The sequence below is a fragment of the Hemiscyllium ocellatum genome (assembly GCF_020745735.1).
Source record: "Hemiscyllium ocellatum isolate sHemOce1 chromosome 27 unlocalized genomic scaffold, sHemOce1.pat.X.cur. SUPER_27_unloc_16, whole genome shotgun sequence".
NCBI classification, from domain to species: domain Eukaryota; kingdom Metazoa; phylum Chordata; class Chondrichthyes; order Orectolobiformes; family Hemiscylliidae; genus Hemiscyllium; species Hemiscyllium ocellatum.
In genome coordinates, this window is record NW_026867483.1 from 84,073 (window position 1) to 102,468 (window position 18,396).

At 47.8% G+C, this 18,396-nt stretch overlaps 3 non-coding genes across 3 annotated transcripts; all 3 read left to right on the forward strand.

The window, feature by feature from the left end:
• Positions 1-2,273: 2,273 nt before the first annotated feature.
• Positions 2,274-2,345, forward strand: trnae-cuc (transfer RNA glutamic acid (anticodon CUC)). The gene has a single exon. It is a non-coding gene; the product is annotated as a tRNA-Glu (tRNA).
• A 655-nt stretch (positions 2,346-3,000) lies between these two features.
• Positions 3,001-3,072, forward strand: trnae-cuc (transfer RNA glutamic acid (anticodon CUC)). The gene has a single exon. It is a non-coding gene; the product is annotated as a tRNA-Glu (tRNA).
• A 655-nt stretch (positions 3,073-3,727) lies between these two features.
• On the forward strand, positions 3,728-3,799 carry trnae-cuc (transfer RNA glutamic acid (anticodon CUC)). The gene has a single exon. It is a non-coding gene; the product is annotated as a tRNA-Glu (tRNA).
• The last annotated feature ends 14,597 nt before the right edge of the window (positions 3,800-18,396 follow it).

An 18,396-nucleotide genomic window follows, 5' to 3' on the forward strand; every position in this document is an offset into this window, starting at 1 on the left:
TAATATCCAGCATCTGCAGTCCTCACTTTCGCTCAGTAAGGGGTGAATGTTCTATTCCTAGTCTTTTAGATCTTTTAAAATCCTTCCCCCATACCCTAAGCCTCTACCCTCTAGTTTTGGAATACCTCTGCCCTGGGGAAAGGACAGAAACGTTGAGAAGCCAGACAAAATGCAAAAGAAATAAAATGTAGAGGCACAGGGAAAAAAATTGGCAAAATAAAATAGCGTCGGCATTTGTCTCCCGTATTCGCATTTGGACGCTTAATATTTGTTATGATCGGGAGGTGCCTGTGTTGGACTAAGGTGTACGTGCTCAACTTTGGACTGCTGTGCTGTATCAGAGTTGAATATTGTGGCGCTGGAAAACCACAGTAGGTCAGGCAGCAACTGAGGAGGAAGAGGGTTGACGTTTCGGGCACGAGCCCTACATCAGGAGTGACGTGTGGATAGACAAAGGGGCCTCAGTGTCCTTCCACACCAGTCACTGCCAGTTGTCAGAAAGTGCAGCAAGCAATGAGCAAAGCAAGTAGTATATCAGCGAGAGGAATTGAGTTCAGAAGTGAGGATGTCTTCCTGCAGTTAGGTCGGTTATTGAATTTATTCAAGGCTGAGTTCATGTGATTTTGAAGAACGAAGAAGTTATGGGAGGAGGCAAGAAAATGGTTTTAAGACCAGTACAGAACAGTTACAGAGTCATACAGCACAGAAACAGACCACTCAGTCGAACACGTCCATGCTGATGGTGTTCTGAAACTAAACTGGGCCCACCTGCCAATGATTGGCCCATATCCCTCCGAACTTTCCCTATTCATGTACTTATCCAAATGTCTTTTAAACATTGTAACTGTACCTGCATCCAACAACTCCTCTGGACATTGATTCCTCACACGAACCACTCTTTATCTTTAAAAAAAAGGTGCCCCTCATGTCTTGTTAAAATATTTCTTTCTTCACCTTCAAAATTTGCTCCCTAATCTTGAAACACCCACACTAGGGAAAGAATACTTGCCTTTCACCTCATTTATACCTCTCATGATTTTATAATCCTATCTAAGGTCACCTCCCAACCTCTGATGCTCCAATGAAAAAAGTCCCAGCCTATCCATCTAGATGCAGGTATGTTTATATCCAGTTATGAACTGTTCAATGCTGGTGCCTGCTTCCAATTCTCTCACTGTATCCAGGACAGCAAGAGACCATATGACATAGGTGCAGAAAACCCCGTTTTGAAATATGGATTTTGGAAAGTCAGATCAGGGCAGGATCTACACATTTAATGGGGAGTGTTGTTGAATAAACATACCTTGGAGTGCTGGTTCATAGTGGAGTCGCAGGTAGACAGGATAGCAAAAAAGGTATTTGGTATATTTGCTTTTATAGGTCAGTGCATTTCAATATAGATGTTGGAGGTCATGTTGCGGCTGTACAGGACATTGATTAGGCCACTTTTGGAATCCTGCATTCGGTTCTGGTTTCGCTGCTACAGGAAAAGTGTTACGAACTTTTGCAAGGATTTGGAAAAGATTTACAAGGCTATTGCCAAAGTTGGAGGGTTTGGTCTATCTGGAGAGGCTGAATAGGCTGGGCTGTTTTCTCTGGACCATTGGAGGCTGAGGATGACTTTATACAAGTTCATAAGGAGCATGGATAGGGTGAATAGCTAAAATCTTTTCCCCAGAGTAGTTGCGTCCAAAACTAGAGGGAATCGGTCTTAGGTGAGATGGGAAACATTTCAAGGGAACTTTACAGGCACCTTTCTTACACAGAGCGTGCTGTGTGTATGGAAAGAGCTGGCAGAGGAAGTGGTGGAGGCTGGTATAATTAAAGCATTTTAAAGGGCATCTGGTAATAGGGAGAATTGAGAGGGATATGGGTTATGTGCTGACAAATGAGACTATGTTAATTTGGGATATCTGGTCAGCACGGACAATTTGGACTGAAGGAAAGCAGAAGTGTCATTGTGAAGACTGGACTGTCAGATCAGCTCTCCTGCGCGCATTTATAGGAAGAGAAACCTACCCAGGTTAGCTTGCGCTACACCAGCTTCCGGGTCCACTCCGCGCTTTTTTGCAATAAAGGCGCGCAGGAGAGTCCCGGAGATGTGACTTGACTCTAAGTCTCCCCAATGTTATAGAGATCGCATCGGGAGCAATGGACACAAAAAAGTTACATTGATGGATGCACCGGTGCAAGTCTTCTTACTGCTGCAGCCCGGGTTCGATTCCCGGGCAGCGAGGCCATTTTCAGCAGAGCTACACGGGCGGCTTTATGTCTCCCTGGTAGTCTAGTGGTTAGGATTTGGCGCTCTCACCGCCGCGGCCCGGGTTCGATTCCCGGTCAGGGAAGCAGTTTTTAGCTGGCCTACGGGCTGTCCATTCTTCTGAAATGCGCTTTACAGTTGTTTATTGATCTTCACCGTACCTGGGTGCTGCAGTGTGATGTAGCTCGTTCAAATAGCATCCTGATGCAGATTTGTTTGCATGTGTTGGGATGATTGCTTCTGCAGCTACAAACGAGTGAACAGTCTTCACTCTCTCGACGGAGCAGGTCGGGGCTGCTTGGCAGTGTCTGTTTGTAGACGCGGTTACGTGTGTTTTACAGTTTAAATTTAATTTTTCTTGTATCCATCAATGTAAGTTTTTGTGTCCATTGCTCCCGATGCGATCTCTATAACATTGGGGAGACAGGAGAGTCAAGTCACATCTGCGGAACTCTCCTGCGCGCATTTATAGGAAGAGAAACCTACCCAGGTTAGCTTGCGCTACACCAGCTTCCGGGTCCACTCCGCGCTTTTTTGCAATAAAGGCGCGCAGGAGAGTCCCGGAGATGTGACTTGACTCTAAGTCTCCCCAATGTTATAGAGATCGCATCGGGAGCAATGGACACAAAAAAGTTACATTGATGGATGCACCGGTGCAAGTCTTCTTACTGCTGCAGCCCGGGTTCGATTCCCGGGCAGCGAGGCCATTTTCAGCAGAGCTACACGGGCGGCTTTATGTCTCCCTGGTAGTCTAGTGGTTAGGATTTGGCGCTCTCACCGCCGCGGCCCGGGTTCGATTCCCGGTCAGGGAAGCAGTTTTTAGCTGGCCTACGGGCTGTCCATTCTTCTGAAATGCGCTTTACAGTTGTTTATTGATCTTCACCGTACCTGGGTGCTGCAGTGTGATGTAGCTCGTTCAAATAGCATCCTGATGCAGATTTGTTTGCATGTGTTGGGATGATTGCTTCTGCAGCTACAAACGAGTGAACAGTCTTCACTCTCTCGACGGAGCAGGTCGGGGCTGCTTGGCAGTGTCTGTTTGTAGACGCGGTTACGTGTGTTTTACAGTTTAAATTTAATTTTTCTTGTATCCATCAATGTAAGTTTTTGTGTCCATTGCTCCCGATGCGATCTCTATAACATTGGGGAGACAGGAGAGTCAAGTCACATCTGCGGAACTCTCCTGCGCGCATTTATAGGAAGAGAAACCTACCCAGGTTAGCTTGCGCTACACCAGCTTCCGGGTCCACTCCGCGCTTTTTTGCAATAAAGGCGCGCAGGAGAGTCCCGGAGATGTGACTTGACTCTAAGTCTCCCCAATGTTATAGAGATCGCATCGGGAGCAATGGACACAAAAAAGTTACATTGATGGATGCACCGGTGCAAGTCTTCTTACTGCTGCAGCCCGGGTTCGATTCCCGGGCAGCGAGGCCATTTTCAGCAGAGCTACACGGGCGGCTTTATGTCTCCCTGGTAGTCTAGTGGTTAGGATTTGGCGCTCTCACCGCCGCGGCCCGGGTTCGATTCCCGGTCAGGGAAGCAGTTTTTAGCTGGCCTACGGGCTGTCCATTCTTCTGAAATGCGCTTTACCGGTTAGTCGGGATAGTGCAGTTTGGTGGAGCTGTGATCTTAATGAATGACGAAGCAGGCTTGCCCAAATGGTCTACTCCTGCTTCTGTTAATTTGAATCTGTAGCACTGTATTTCCAGCGGCGGGAGTTTTCCCACGGCACAAAGGAGGTTTCCTAAAATAAATTTAAACCCCTTGCTTTGCTTGAACTCAAACTGCATTGACTTGGAGGAGAGTGGGCTTTGCAAAGTGCCCTCCCCTCCACACGTGCCTCAACTGCAGGACAGCTGTCCGGCCCGCCTCCATTGTTGACGTCACAATGCGGATGCAGCCCCGTCAGTTTCAGAGTGAAACTTCCTCTCGCTGGGCAATATCTGGGAGCAAAGCAATGTCTCCCTCTTTCCATTCACCATCCTCCAGCAGCGAGGGGGGAGGGGAGGTACGGGTGGGTGAAACACTATTCATTTGTAGCAACTGGAGTGAACCCAGGGAGGGAGCAGACACTCCAAAGGTGCTCAAATACCTTCCATCTCTCTTAAAGCTATTTTCCTCGTGTATTCCCTCAGTTTGGCACGTATACAGTTTGCACCCTCGAAAAGGATTGCTCCTTTACTCATGTTCACAACTAAAAAGTTAGATTCCCAAGGAACTGGGCAGCATTTAAGGGATTGGCATATTATTAAAAAAAATGTAGAGCACCAACTGTATGTGGCTCGTTGGTCTAGCGGTGTGATTCTCGCTTCGGGCCTCCTGCTGCGTGGACGTGTGAGAGATCCCGGGTTCAAATCCCGGACGAGCCCTAGCTTCTTACATTACCTTGTGCGAAAACAGATAATCAATTTTCTCAAAAAGCAGCTTCGTTAAACGAGATCCGTCTTCCTTACTCAGGGATGGGGCAGAGCTGCCATTACAATGAACGCGGCAAGGGCAGCACTTATTCAAAGCGAAAATAAGTTTTAGTTCACACAGAGGATGGTGGGCGTTTGGAACGCGTTGTCAGCAGAGTGGTAGAGGCAAGCACGGTAGATTCATTTAAGATGCGTCTGGATAAGTGCATGAGTGGGTGGGGAGTAGAGGGATACAACACTTAGGAATTGACCAACAGGTTTAGACAGTACATTTGGATCGGCTCAGGCTTGAAGGGCCTGTTCCTGGGCTGTAAATGTTCTTTGTTCTTTGTTCTATATGATGTATATCTGATATTGTTGGCTGTTGTAAAGGTTTGTTTGAAATTATTATTCACCTTCTAATGTAATAATGGAGTTACGTCCTTTTTTGTCATTATTTTTTGTTTAATAGGCCAGCAGGAAGTCATTCAGCAATTTTACTGCCTTTCTTTTCTCAAGCAGCCTTAACATTTCATTTTCATATCCTTGATTCAGCTCCATTTCCAGCATCTTTGTAGGCAGTTTGTTCCATGTTATTGTCACTGGAATGAAGTTTTCCTCCATACATACCTAAGCCTATCTGGCTGCATGAGGGTTTTCAGGTTTCTGTGGCCTGGATAATATGTGATCAGCCGGCATCTGGCAATCTAAAGGAATTGCCACCTATGTTATGTTCATTTAACTGTACTGACAGTGATCACTTATTTTGTGATTTTTCTTTGCAGGAAGACGTGCAGAAAGAAATCTGAAAGCAAATGATGCATCAACTTCTGACAGAGCCACTTGATTCATTGGGCCTTGAATATCAGCAGCCATTCCAATCTAGAAGACATGTTTGCTTGAAAGATTTTGGACATTGGTGTGGCAGGAAGAATACTGAGACACCCGAGTGAGGGAGATTCAGTGCGCTGACTGTGAAAAGTGCTTCAAACCATTTACTCAGCTTAGGGGAATCAAACTCTCACCCCTCACGGTGGGGATAGACTGGTAATTTCAAACCCAGAACAACACAAGGAAAGCTCCTTCAATGGGGAAACCGTGGAAATGTGGGGACCGTGGGAAAGGATTCCCTTCCTCATCCGTGCTGGAAACCCACAGACTCATTCACACCGGGAGAGGCCATTCACCTGCTCAGTGTGCAGGAAGGGCTTCAGTCGGATCTGCCATCTGCAGTTGCACGAGTGGGTCCACAAGGGAGAGAAGCCATTCACGTGCCCCATGTGCGGGAGAGGGTTCACTCAGACAGCTGCACTGCTGACCCACCAGCGGCTCCACACCGGAGAGAGGCCATTCACCTGCTGTCAGTGCCGGAAAGGATTCACCTGCTCCTCCCACCTGCGGAGGCACCAGTGAGTTCACGCGCCATCGCAGGGGGATTGAACGAACGATGGCCGAGTGCCAAGTGCTTATGCACGAAACGCGATTCTCCTGCCCCTTGGATGCTGCCTGACCTGCTGAGCTTTTCCAACACCACGCTCTCGACTCTGATCTCCAGCATCTGCAGTTTTCACTTTCTCCTCGAGGGCAAGGTTGGACTTGTCTTTTATTCACTCATTCACTCCTTACAGCCTCTCCTTTGTTGTGGCCTAACTGCACATACATCAATGCAAGTTTCAGAAAGATTTTTGCAGCTTTTGTTTTGGAAAAAATAACATTCTTCCCGACTTTAAACGAAGTTTCTGAATATACGGTTTTAGTTATTCTCAATTTTAAATATCAACTATTTCCCACATGCCGTGCTTCCCAGGTAAAGTCATCACCATCCATTCTCTATCTCCCCTGAGAAAGACTTCATACAGCGATCAAAGAGGGCTGAGGCACGAGAAAGGACGATTGTGGGGGTGCAGGGGATGAGGGGGTCGCTGGTGGTGGTGGAGAGAGGAGGGAAATGGACAGGGGAACAGACTGTGGTTCAGAGGGTTGTTGGGGGGGGAGAATAGAGGGTGCAGTGTGAGGAGAGAGAATGGGCAGGGGGCAGTGAATAGGGAGAAAATGGACAGGGGGGCAGAATGTGAAGAGAGAGACGGCACAAATGCCACCTTCTCCAGGCCTGGTGTCAATGTCCCATGAACTGGAACCCACTCCTCCTACATTTCTCACAATACACGTGGCTAACGCAGTGGAACCATATCATCCTTCCAGGCCATTCACACCAACCTTCCCAACAGCATCCCACTTAGACTCACTCGATTACGCTACAGCCCTGCAGTTTCCCATGGCTATTTCCTGATGAAGGGTTTTGCCCGAAACGTCAATTCTTCTGGTCCTCGGATGCTGCCTGACCTGCTGTGCTTTTCCAGCTCCACACTCTCGACTCTAATATCCAGCATCTGCAGTCCTCACTTTCGCTCAGTAAGGGGTGAATGTTCTATTCCTAGTCTTTTAGATCTTTTAAAATCCTTCCCCCATACCCTAAGCCTCTACCCTCTAGTTTTGGAATACCTCTGCCCTGGGGAAAGGACAGAAACGTTGAGAAGCCAGACAAAATGCAAAAGAAATAAAATGTAGAGGCACAGGGAAAAAAATTGGCAAAATAAAATAGCGTCGGCATTTGTCTCCCGTATTCGCATTTGGACGCTTAATATTTGTTATGATCGGGAGGTGCCTGTGTTGGACTAAGGTGTACGTGCTCAACTTTGGACTGCTGTGCTGTATCAGAGTTGAATATTGTGGCGCTGGAAAACCACAGTAGGTCAGGCAGCAACTGAGGAGGAAGAGGGTTGACGTTTCGGGCACGAGCCCTACATCAGGAGTGACGTGTGGATAGACAAAGGGGCCTCAGTGTCCTTCCACACCAGTCACTGCCAGTTGTCAGAAAGTGCAGCAAGCAATGAGCAAAGCAAGTAGTATATCAGCGAGAGGAATTGAGTTCAGAAGTGAGGATGTCTTCCTGCAGTTAGGTCGGTTATTGAATTTATTCAAGGCTGAGTTCATGTGATTTTGAAGAACGAAGAAGTTATGGGAGGAGGCAAGAAAATGGTTTTAAGACCAGTACAGAACAGTTACAGAGTCATACAGCACAGAAACAGACCACTCAGTCGAACACGTCCATGCTGATGGTGTTCTGAAACTAAACTGGGCCCACCTGCCAATGATTGGCCCATATCCCTCCGAACTTTCCCTATTCATGTACTTATCCAAATGTCTTTTAAACATTGTAACTGTACCTGCATCCAACAACTCCTCTGGACATTGATTCCTCACACGAACCACTCTTTATCTTTAAAAAAAAGGTGCCCCTCATGTCTTGTTAAAATATTTCTTTCTTCACCTTCAAAATTTGCTCCCTAATCTTGAAACACCCACACTAGGGAAAGAATACTTGCCTTTCACCTCATTTATACCTCTCATGATTTTATAATCCTCTCTAAGGTCACCTCCCAACCTCTGATGCTCCAATGAAAAAAGTCCCAGCCTATCCATCTAGATGCAGGTATGTTTATATCCAGTTATGAACTGTTCAATGCTGGTGCCTGCTTCCAATTCTCTCACTGTATCCAGGACAGCAAGAGACCATATGACATAGGTGCAGAAAACCCCGTTTTGAAATATGGATTTTGGAAAGTCAGATCAGGGCAGGATCTACACATTTAATGGGGAGTGTTGTTGAATAAACATACCTTGGAGTGCTGGTTCATAGTGGAGTCGCAGGTAGACAGGATAGCAAAAAAGGTATTTGGTATATTTGCTTTTATAGGTCAGTGCATTTCAATATAGATGTTGGAGGTCATGTTGCGGCTGTACAGGACATTGATTAGGCCACTTTTGGAATCCTGCATTCGGTTCTGGTTTCGCTGCTACAGGAAAAGTGTTACGAACTTTTGCAAGGATTTGGAAAAGATTTACAAGGCTATTGCCAAAGTTGGAGGGTTTGGTCTATCTGGAGAGGCTGAATAGGCTGGGCTGTTTTCTCTGGACCATTGGAGGCTGAGGATGACTTTATACAAGTTCATAAGGAGCATGGATAGGGTGAATAGCTAAAATCTTTTCCCCAGAGTAGTTGCGTCCAAAACTAGAGGGAATCGGTCTTAGGTGAGATGGGAAACATTTCAAGGGAACTTTACAGGCACCTTTCTTACACAGAGCGTGCTGTGTGTATGGAAAGAGCTGGCAGAGGAAGTGGTGGAGGCTGGTATAATTAAAGCATTTTAAAGGGCATCTGGTAATAGGGAGAATTGAGAGGGATATGGGTTATGTGCTGACAAATGAGACTATGTTAATTTGGGATATCTGGTCAGCACGGACAATTTGGACTGAAGGAAAGCAGAAGTGTCATTGTGAAGACTGGACTGTCAGATCAGCTTTCAAGGATGTTTTGTCCTTACTGGGAGCAGAAACTACAATGAAATCTTTCATTTGTGAGACAGCAACGGAGTGAGTGAGGACATTCATGATATTGGCGGAAAGTGGGAATTTGTTGCAATGTGGAGTTGAAGTGATTGAAGTAAAGTGTGCTGAGCAGGGAGCCTAGTGAAGGGTTAGGTGAGTTTTTGTTTTAAACTGCTTGTTTCTTTCAGCCTCCAACATTGTATTTCCAATGCTGTCCATCAGTGGGAGCGGTGAATCAGTAACTGGTAGCGTTAGAAGCCTTACGATTTTCAGTACTGCAGGTATTGCATTGTCTCATCAGCATTGTAAAGGTTACTGGCAGCAGCGGGAGGTGTGGGCTGTATGCACTAGAAATGATTAAGCAGTTAGATAACACACGTACAAGAGGGCAGGGTGGGACTTGTCTTTCGATTTGCAGAAGGTGGGAGTTTCTGGTGCTGCGGTCCATGGCAAACACAACTGCGGTAAATCATAGAATCACTACAGCGTGGAAGCAGGCCATTCATCCCATCAAATCCACACTGACCCATCCGACGAGCATGCCACCCAGACCCACGCTATCTAGTCGTTTCTGCCGGTGAGTGAGACTAGGTCACAAGATTTGGGAGTAGGTTTAAGACAGAGGAGAAGGGACTGCTTTTCCCGGAGAGTGGTGAATCTATGGTAATCTCTGCTCAAGGAAGCAGTAGAAACAGCCATATTCATGACATAGTTCGATGGGATTTTGTATGGTAGGTGAATTTAGGATAGTCAGGATAATGCAGGTAAGAGGAGCTGAGACGATGGATAGATGAGCCATGATCTTAATGAATGGTGGAGTAGCTCGAAAAACCAAATGGCCTACTCCTGCTTCTATTACTGCGAATGCATAAACATGCATTTTCATGGCCAATCCGAATCAAGGCAGGTGAGCAATGTAGTGATGTGGAAACTGAACATCAGAGAATGATAGAAAGATGGGCGGCACGGTGGCACAGAGTGGGCGGCACGGTGGCACAGTGGTTAGCACTGCTGTCTCACTAAATTGCCCGTAGTATTAGGTAAGGGGTAAATGTAGGGGTATGGGTGGGTTGCGCTTCGGCGGGTCGGTGTGGACTTGTTGGCCCGAAGGGCCTGTTTCCACACTGTAAGTAATCTAAAAAAAGGGACTCAGAAAGTAAATGTCCCAGTCCAAAGATGTGTAGGTCAGGTCAAATGACCATGCTAAATTGTCCATAGTGTTAGGTTCATTAATCAGAAAGAAATGGGTCTGGGTGGGCTGCTCTTCAGGGTGTCAGTGTAGACTTGTTGGGCCGAAGGGCCTGTTTCCACACTGTAGGGAATCTAATCTAATCAATCAAAACTGGATTCTACAGAACACAAAAATTGAAACTGAAGACTGTATGGCTGAATGTGTGCTGCCATGTAACAAATCTGAATGAATTGACTGCACAATTGAAGAGAATAATTAAGATCTGAGACTCCTTACGGGGACATGGCTTCACGATGACAAGGATTGGATCTGAACATTGAGGGGGCACGTGGCATTCAAGTTGAAAAGGAAGCGAGGTAAAGATAGAGGGTTGGCACTGCTAATCAAAGCACTAATAACATGGTACTCTGGTGTCAGCTCGGATTTCAGGTCCTGATTTCTCTGTCCTCTTCTCCCTGTTGCCACAGAGTAAGATGTTGTCTGTTCTCGGCTCAGCTGGCTTTCTACTGAAACATTGAGCCCCTTTTACACCTTCCAGAGCAATAAATCATTCAGTCGAACAAGGCCCAATCCAAATATTCTCAGTTTGATAACCATCCAGACTGAGAGAGTCATCTGAGCAGGGAATAAAACAAGAAAAATGAAACAAAATTAAACATAATTGCACATTTGGTGCTTAAAGTGTGTTAATTAGATAGTAGAACAGAATTAGGGGTCTCCCAGGATTCTTATCATCCTCTACTTGAGGAATTCTCTCTCCCTAACAATATTTATATCAACAGAAATAAAACATTTGTTATGAAATAGACATAGAGATATACAGCACGGAAATAGACCTTTTGATCCAACACATCCATGCTGACAAGATGTCCTATATAAATCTAGTATCCCATTTGCCAGCATTTGGCCCATATCCCACCAAACCTTTCCTATTCACACATTCATCCAGATGCCTTTTAAATGTTGTAATTGTACCAGCCTCTACCACTTTCTCTAGCCTATTTACCCTATCCATGCTCCTCATGATTTTATAAATGTCCATAAGATCACCCCTCAGCCTCCGACCCTCCAGGGAAGCAGCCCCATCCTATTCAGACTCTCCTTCTACCACAAACCCTCCAACTCTGGCGACATCCTTATCAAGCTTTTCTGCACACTTTCAAGTTTCACAACATCGTTCCTATCCTATCGTAGGGAGACCAGAATCGAATGCAATAATCCAAAAGTAGCCGAACCAATGTCCTGCACTGGGGCACTGACTAATAAACGCAGGCATATCAAACACCTTCTTCACTATCCTGTCTATGTGTGACTCCCCTTTCAAGGAACTATGAACTTACCATCGAGCCATACAGCATGATCATGGACCTTTGGTCCAACCAGTCCATGCCAAACATAATCCCAAACTAAATCAGTCTCTCCTGCCTGCTGTTGGCCTGTATCCCTCCAAACCTTTCCTAGTCATGTCCTAAAACAAATGTATTTTTATTGTACCCGCATCCACCGCTTCCTGAGGAAGTTCATTGCACACATCAATCACCATCTGTGTAAAATTAGTATTTGAATGGCAAGGACGAAATGGTTTATGAAAATAAACAGCTTCTACCAAACCCACTACAGCATGTATGGTAGGAACTCTGGAGTCTTTCAAATCGGTATTTCCATGGAGTGGAGGGGGGGAGTAAAGTGTTGGATTCACAGAGGTGGGCCTCTTCTGAGAGTGTAAAACTAAAATTAAACCCCGTGCTTTGCTAGAACTCAAACCGCATTGACGTGGAGGAGAGCGAAAGGAGTTTGCAAAGTGTCCTCCCCTCCCCATGTGCTTCAGCTGCAGGGCAGCGCAGGCGCAGTGCGTCCCCCCACCCCATTGTGGACGTCACAACGTGGAGGCAGCCCTGTTAATTTCAGAGTGAAACTCCCTCCCTCTGGGTAACATCTGGGAGTAAAGCAATGTCACCCCCTTTCCATTCCTCATCCTGGGAGGGGAAGAGAGAGAGGCATGGGGGGAGTGTAGGGTGAGGTGGAGACTGTTCACTTGTAGCAACTGGAGTGACTCCATGGAGGAAGCAGGCTCTCCAAATGTGCTCAGATGCTCTCTGTCCCTCTCAAAGGTATTTTCCTTGTGTATTCTCTCAGTTTGGCACGTACACAGTTTGCACCTTGGAAAAGGTTTGCTTCTTACCTCATCTTCAGAATTATAAGGGTAGTTTCTCATGGAAGTATTTAAGGGATTGGCACATTGATTTCAAATGTTGATATATGTTGCTTCATATGGTGTATATCTGATATTGTTGGCTGTTATAAAAAACTTTGTGGCTATGATTTTACACCTTCTAATGCAGTAATAGAGTTACATTCTATATTTCGTGTCTTTTTTTTATTTACTAGGACAGCAGGAAGTCATTCAGTAACTTCACTGGCTTTCTTTTCCCAAGCAGCCTTGGCATTTCATTATCATATTCTTGATTCAGCTCCATTTCCAGCACCTTTGTCGACAGCTTGTTCCAGGTTATTGCGATCTAAATTAAATTTTCCTCCATACACACTTAAGACTATCTTGTTGCATGAGGGTTTTTTGTGTCCTGCATAATATATGGTCAGCACTCATCTAGCAATCTACAGGAATTTCCACCAATGTTATGTTCATTTAACAGTACTGACAGTGATCACTCAACTTGTGATTTTTTTTTGCAGGAAGACATGCAGAAAGAAATCTGAAAACAAATGATACATCATCTTCTGACAGCGCCACTTGAGTCAATGGGGCTTGAATATCAGCAGCCATTCAATTCGAGAAGAAATGTTTGTTTTTGTCTGTGTGAGAGATTTTGAACACTGGTATGGCAGGAATAATACCGAGACACCCGAGTGAGGGAGATTCAGTACGCTGTCTGTGAAAAATGCGTCAAACAATTTACTCAGCTTGGGGAATCAAAATCTCACCCCTCACAGTGGGGAGAGACTATGCATTCATTCTGTTTTTAATTTCAAACCCAGTGCGACACAAAGAATGCTCCCCTCATGGGGAAACCATGGAAATGTGGGGTTCCCTTCCCCATTGGGGCTAGACACCCACAGATGCGTTCTCACTGGGGAGACACCATTCTCCTGCTCGGTATGCGGGAAGGGATTCAGTTGGCTGTGCTGCCTGCAGACACAACAGCGAGTTCACACCAGGGAGGGGCCGTTCAACTGCCGCCATTGTGGGAAATGATTCATTCAGTCGTCCCACCAGCAGACACACCAGCAGGTTCACAGCAGGGAGAGGCTGTTCTCATGCTCTCTGTGTGGGCAGCGATTTATCGATGCATCCCACCTCCTGAAACACCAGCGGGTTCACATGGGGGAGAGGCCGTTCACCTGCTCTGAGTGCAGGAGGGATTTGTCGATTCTTACACCTTGCTGACCCACCAGCAGGTCCACATCGGAGAGGCGCCATTCACCTGCCCTAAGTGCGAGAAGAGCTTCAGTCATGTGGGCAACTTGTGGAGACACCAGCTGATCCACACCAGGGAGAGGCCGTTCACATGCTCTGTGTGCAGGAAGGGGTTCACTCAGACATCTGCACTGTAATCTACCAAAGGGTCCATATCATGGAGAGGGCGTTCATCCGCTGTCAGTGTGGAAAGGGCTTCATCCGCTCCTCCCACCAGCGAGTTTTGGAATTTTTTGAGGAGGTAACTGAAGATGGACAAGAGAGATCCAGTGGATGTAGTGTACCTGGACTTTCAGAAAGCATTTGATAAAGTCCCACATAGGAGGTTAGTGAGCAAAATTAGGGCGCATGGTACTGGGAGCAAAGTACTGACTTGGATTGAAAACTGGTTGGCTGACAGGAAACAAAGAGTAGTGATAAACGGTTTCCTTTCAGAATGGCAGGCGGTGACCAGTGGGGTACTGCAGGGATCAGTGCTGGGCCAGCAGCTTTTTACAATATATATTAATGATAGGGTGGCAGGCTTTGGTTCATTAATATGTAAATCCCAGAACTTGTTTGAAGCACATTCTCGTCACAACGTAAGGTCTGTATCCCAATCTTAAGTGAGACTGGTTCGATTTCCAAAGTAGGAATTTATAAAATCTCACATAGATTGACTGCCTGTAGATTGTATTTGGCTCAAAAAATGGACAATGTATCTGCAAATACAAAATCACACCAAAGCCTTATATGTAAGTGTACATGCATGAGAGTGCGTGTGATTGTGTGCGTGCTTGATAAAGTGTGTGAGTGATAGAGTATCAGCCTGTGAGAGGGTGCATATGTGTGTGTCTGAGAGAGGGATCTGTGTGACTGTGAGAATGTGTGCTTTGTGTGGGTGTGAGAGAGCGTGGCAGTGAAGTGGGGTTACCTGTCATGTGACAAGAATCCAAGGTCCTGGTTGATGCCACCCTCATGTGTGGCCTCTGCTGCGCCACTAAAACTGAATAAGCAATTACATAGCACACATTGGAGAGGGCAGGGTGGGACTTGTCTTTCGATTTGCAGAAGGTGGGAGGTTCTGGGTGCTGGAAACTAGGGAAAACACATGCTGGAGGACCTTCAGCACAGAGACATGCAGCTGGAAGCCAGGCTGCAGACACGTTGGGGGAATCATCAAACCCCCTACACTGTGGAAACAGGCCCTTTGGCCCAACAATCCACACTTACCCCCCCCCCCGCCTTAGAGCATCCCACCCAATAACCTCCACAGCTAATCCCTCAATTTAGAACACCCAATCCACTCTAAGCTGCACACCTTGGGAGGAAACCAGAGCACCCAGAGATTGGGAGAGGGGGTTAGGAAAGTGCAAACTCCACACAGACAATCACCCTGAGGGTGGAATCGAACTCAAGGCCCTGGCACTGTGAGGCAGCGGTGCTAACCACAAAATTGCTGCCGCGCCGCTGGCAGTCTTGGACTGAAGGAATCGATTGGCTTCATGCCAGTCCTCGTGACACTCCAGGTAAAAAATGAGGTCTGCAGATGCTGGAGATCACAGCTGAAAATGTGTTGCTGGTTAAAGCACAGCAGGTTAGGCAGCATCCAAGGAATAGGAAATTCGACGTTTCAGGCATAAGCCCTTCATCAGGAATGAGGAGAGTGTGCCAAGCAGGCTAAGATAAAAGGTAGGGAGGAGGGACTTGGGGGAGGGGCGATGGAGATGTGATAGGTGGAAGGAGGTCAAGGTGAGGGTGATAGGCCGGAGTGGGGTGGGGGCGGAGAGGTCAGGAAAAGATTGCAGGTTAGGAGGGCGGTGCTGAGTTGAGGGAACCGACTGAGACAAGGTGGGGGGAGGGGAAGAGGAAACTGGAGAAATCTGAGTTCATTCCTTGTGGTTGGAGGGTTCCCAGGCGGAAGATGAGGCGCTCCTCCTCCAGCCGTCGTGTTGTTATGTTCTGCCGGTGCAGGAGTCCAAGGACCCGCATGTCCTCGGTGGAGTGGGAGGGAGAGTTAAAGTGTTGAGCCACGGGGTGATTGGGTTGGTTGGTCCAAGCATCCCAGAGGTGTTCTCTGAAGCGTTCCGCAAGTAAGCGGCCCGTCTCCCCAATATAGAGGGGGCCACATCGGGTGCAGCGGATGTAATAGATGATGTGTGTGGAGGTACAGGTGAACTTGTGGCGGATATGGAAGGATCCCTTGGGGCCTTGGAGGGAAGTGAGGGAGGAGGTGTGGGCGCAAGTTTTACATTTCCTGCGGTTGCAGGGGAAGGTGCCGGGAGTGGAGGTCGGGTTGGTGGGGGGTGTGGACCTGACGAGGGAGTCACGAAGGGAGTGGTCTTTGCGGAACGCTGATAGGGGAGGAGAGGGAAATATATCCCTGGTGGTGGGGTCCGTTTGGAGGTGGCGGAAATGACGACAGATGATACGTTGTATACGGAGGTTGGTGGGGTGGTAGGTGAGAACCAGTGGGGTTCTGTCTTGGTGGCGGTTGGAGGAGCGGGGCTCAAGGGCGGAGGAGCGGGAAGTGGAGGAGATGCGGTGGAGGGCATCGTCGATCACGTCTGGGGGAATCTGCGGTCCTTGAAGAAGGAGGCCATCTGGGCTGTGTGGTGTTGAAACTGGTCCTTCTGGGAGCAGATGCGGCGGAGACGAAGGAATTGGGAATATGGGATGGAGTTTTTACAGGGGACAGGGTGGGAGGAGGTGTAGTCCAGGTAGCTGTGGGAATCAGTCGGTTTATAGTAGATGTCTGTGTTGAGTCGGTCGCCCGAGATAGAAATGGAAAGGTCTAGGAAGGGAAGGGAGGAGTCTGAGATAGTCCAGGTGAATTTGAGGTCGGGATGGAAGGTGTTAGTAAAGTTGATGAACTGTTCAACCTCCTCGTGGGAGCACGAGGCAGCGCCGATACAGTCATCGATGTAGCGGAGGAAAAGGTGGGGGTGGTGCCGGTGTAGTTGCGGAAGATGGACTGTTCCACATATCCTACGAAGAGACAGGCATAGCTGGGGCCCATGTGGGTGCCCATGGCAACTCCTTTAGTTTGGAGGAAGTGGGAGGATTGGAAAAAGAAGTTATTCAGGGTGAGGACCAGTTCAGTGAGTCAAAGGAGGGTGTCAGTGGAAGGGTACTGGTTGGTGCGGCGGGAAAGGAAGAAGCGGAGGGCTTTGAGTCCTTCGTGATGGGGGATGGAGGTGTACAGGGACTGGATGTCCATAGTGAAAATAAGGCGTTGGGGACCGGGGAAGCGAAAATCCTGGAGGAGGTGGAGGGCGTGGGTAGTGTCCCGAACGTAGGTGGGGAGTTCTTGGACTAAAGGGGACAGAACCGTGTTGAGCTACGCGGAGGTGAGTTCGGTGGGGCAGGAGCAGGCTAAGACAATGGGTCAGCCGGGGCAGTCAGGTTTGTGGATTTTGAGCAGGAGGTAGAAACGGGCGGTGCGGGGTTGTGGGACTATGAGGTTGGAGGCGGTGGATGGGAGATCCCCTGAGGAAATGTAAAACTTGCGCCCACACCTCCTCCCTCACTTCCCTCCAAGGCCCCAAGGGATCCTTCCATATCCGCCACAAATTCACCCATACCTCCACACACATCATCTATTGCATCCGCTGCACCCGATGTGGCCTCCTCTATATTGGGGAGACGGGCCGCTTACTTGCGGAACGCTTCAGAGAACACCTCTGGGATGCCCGGACCAACCAACCCAACCACCCCGTGGCTCAACACTTTAACTCTCCCTCCCACTCCACCGAGGACATGCGGGTCCTTGGACTCCTCCACCGGCAGAACATAACAACACGACGGCTGGAGGAGGAGCGCCTCATCTTCCGCCTGGGAACCCTCCAACCACAAGGAATGAACTCAGATTTCTCCAGTTTCCTCATTTCCCCTCCCCCCACCTTGTCTCAGTCGGTTCCCTCAACTCAGCACCGCCCTCCTAACCTGCAATCTTCTTCCTGACCTCTCCGCCCCCACCCCACTCCGGCCTATCACCCTCACCTTGACCTCCTTCCACCTATCACATCTCCATCGCCCCTCCCCCAAGTACCTCCTCCCTACCTTTTATCTTAGCCTGCTTGGCACACTCTCCTCATTCCTGATGAAGGGCTTATGCCTGAAACGTCGAATTTCCTATTCCTTGGATGCTGCCTAACCTGCTGTGCTTTTACCAGCAACACATTTTCAGCTGGTGACACTCCAGCCCATTTGGGGAATTGAATTTGCTTCCACAGAGTTTCCACGGTGCAGGGGTCATTGCATCTCAGCAGCTTCAACGATCCAAAGAAGGGCTCGTCTACAGCGAGAACACTAGTCCACATTTCGCTACAGAGTTAAAGTTCTGTACACAGTCAGAACCCTGGAACACTCCCACGCAGGCTGCGTGTAATCACGGGGCTTCTCAAGTCACGTTGATGTTTGAAATAATTTCCCCTCCTGGATTCAAACACTGCTGATATTCAGGCCCTGAGTAAATTTATTGTGTGCGCCTGAACAGCAAATCCTCCTCTGCTAATACCTTGAGAAAACAGATCATTGCTGTCATTGCAGGGCAGGAAATAGGATAGGAAAATTCTAGTTTGTACCGAACAGCCTTCCCTATCTCCTACCCGAAATCTCTGTTTCCCAATTCCTCCACCTTTCAATGGATTCCAAAACGAATTCATCCTTCCATCCTCCTGTTTTTGCCCAGCTCCCCTCACCGGAAAGCGTTGACTCTCGGTTCAGTTTCTTAGTCACTTCT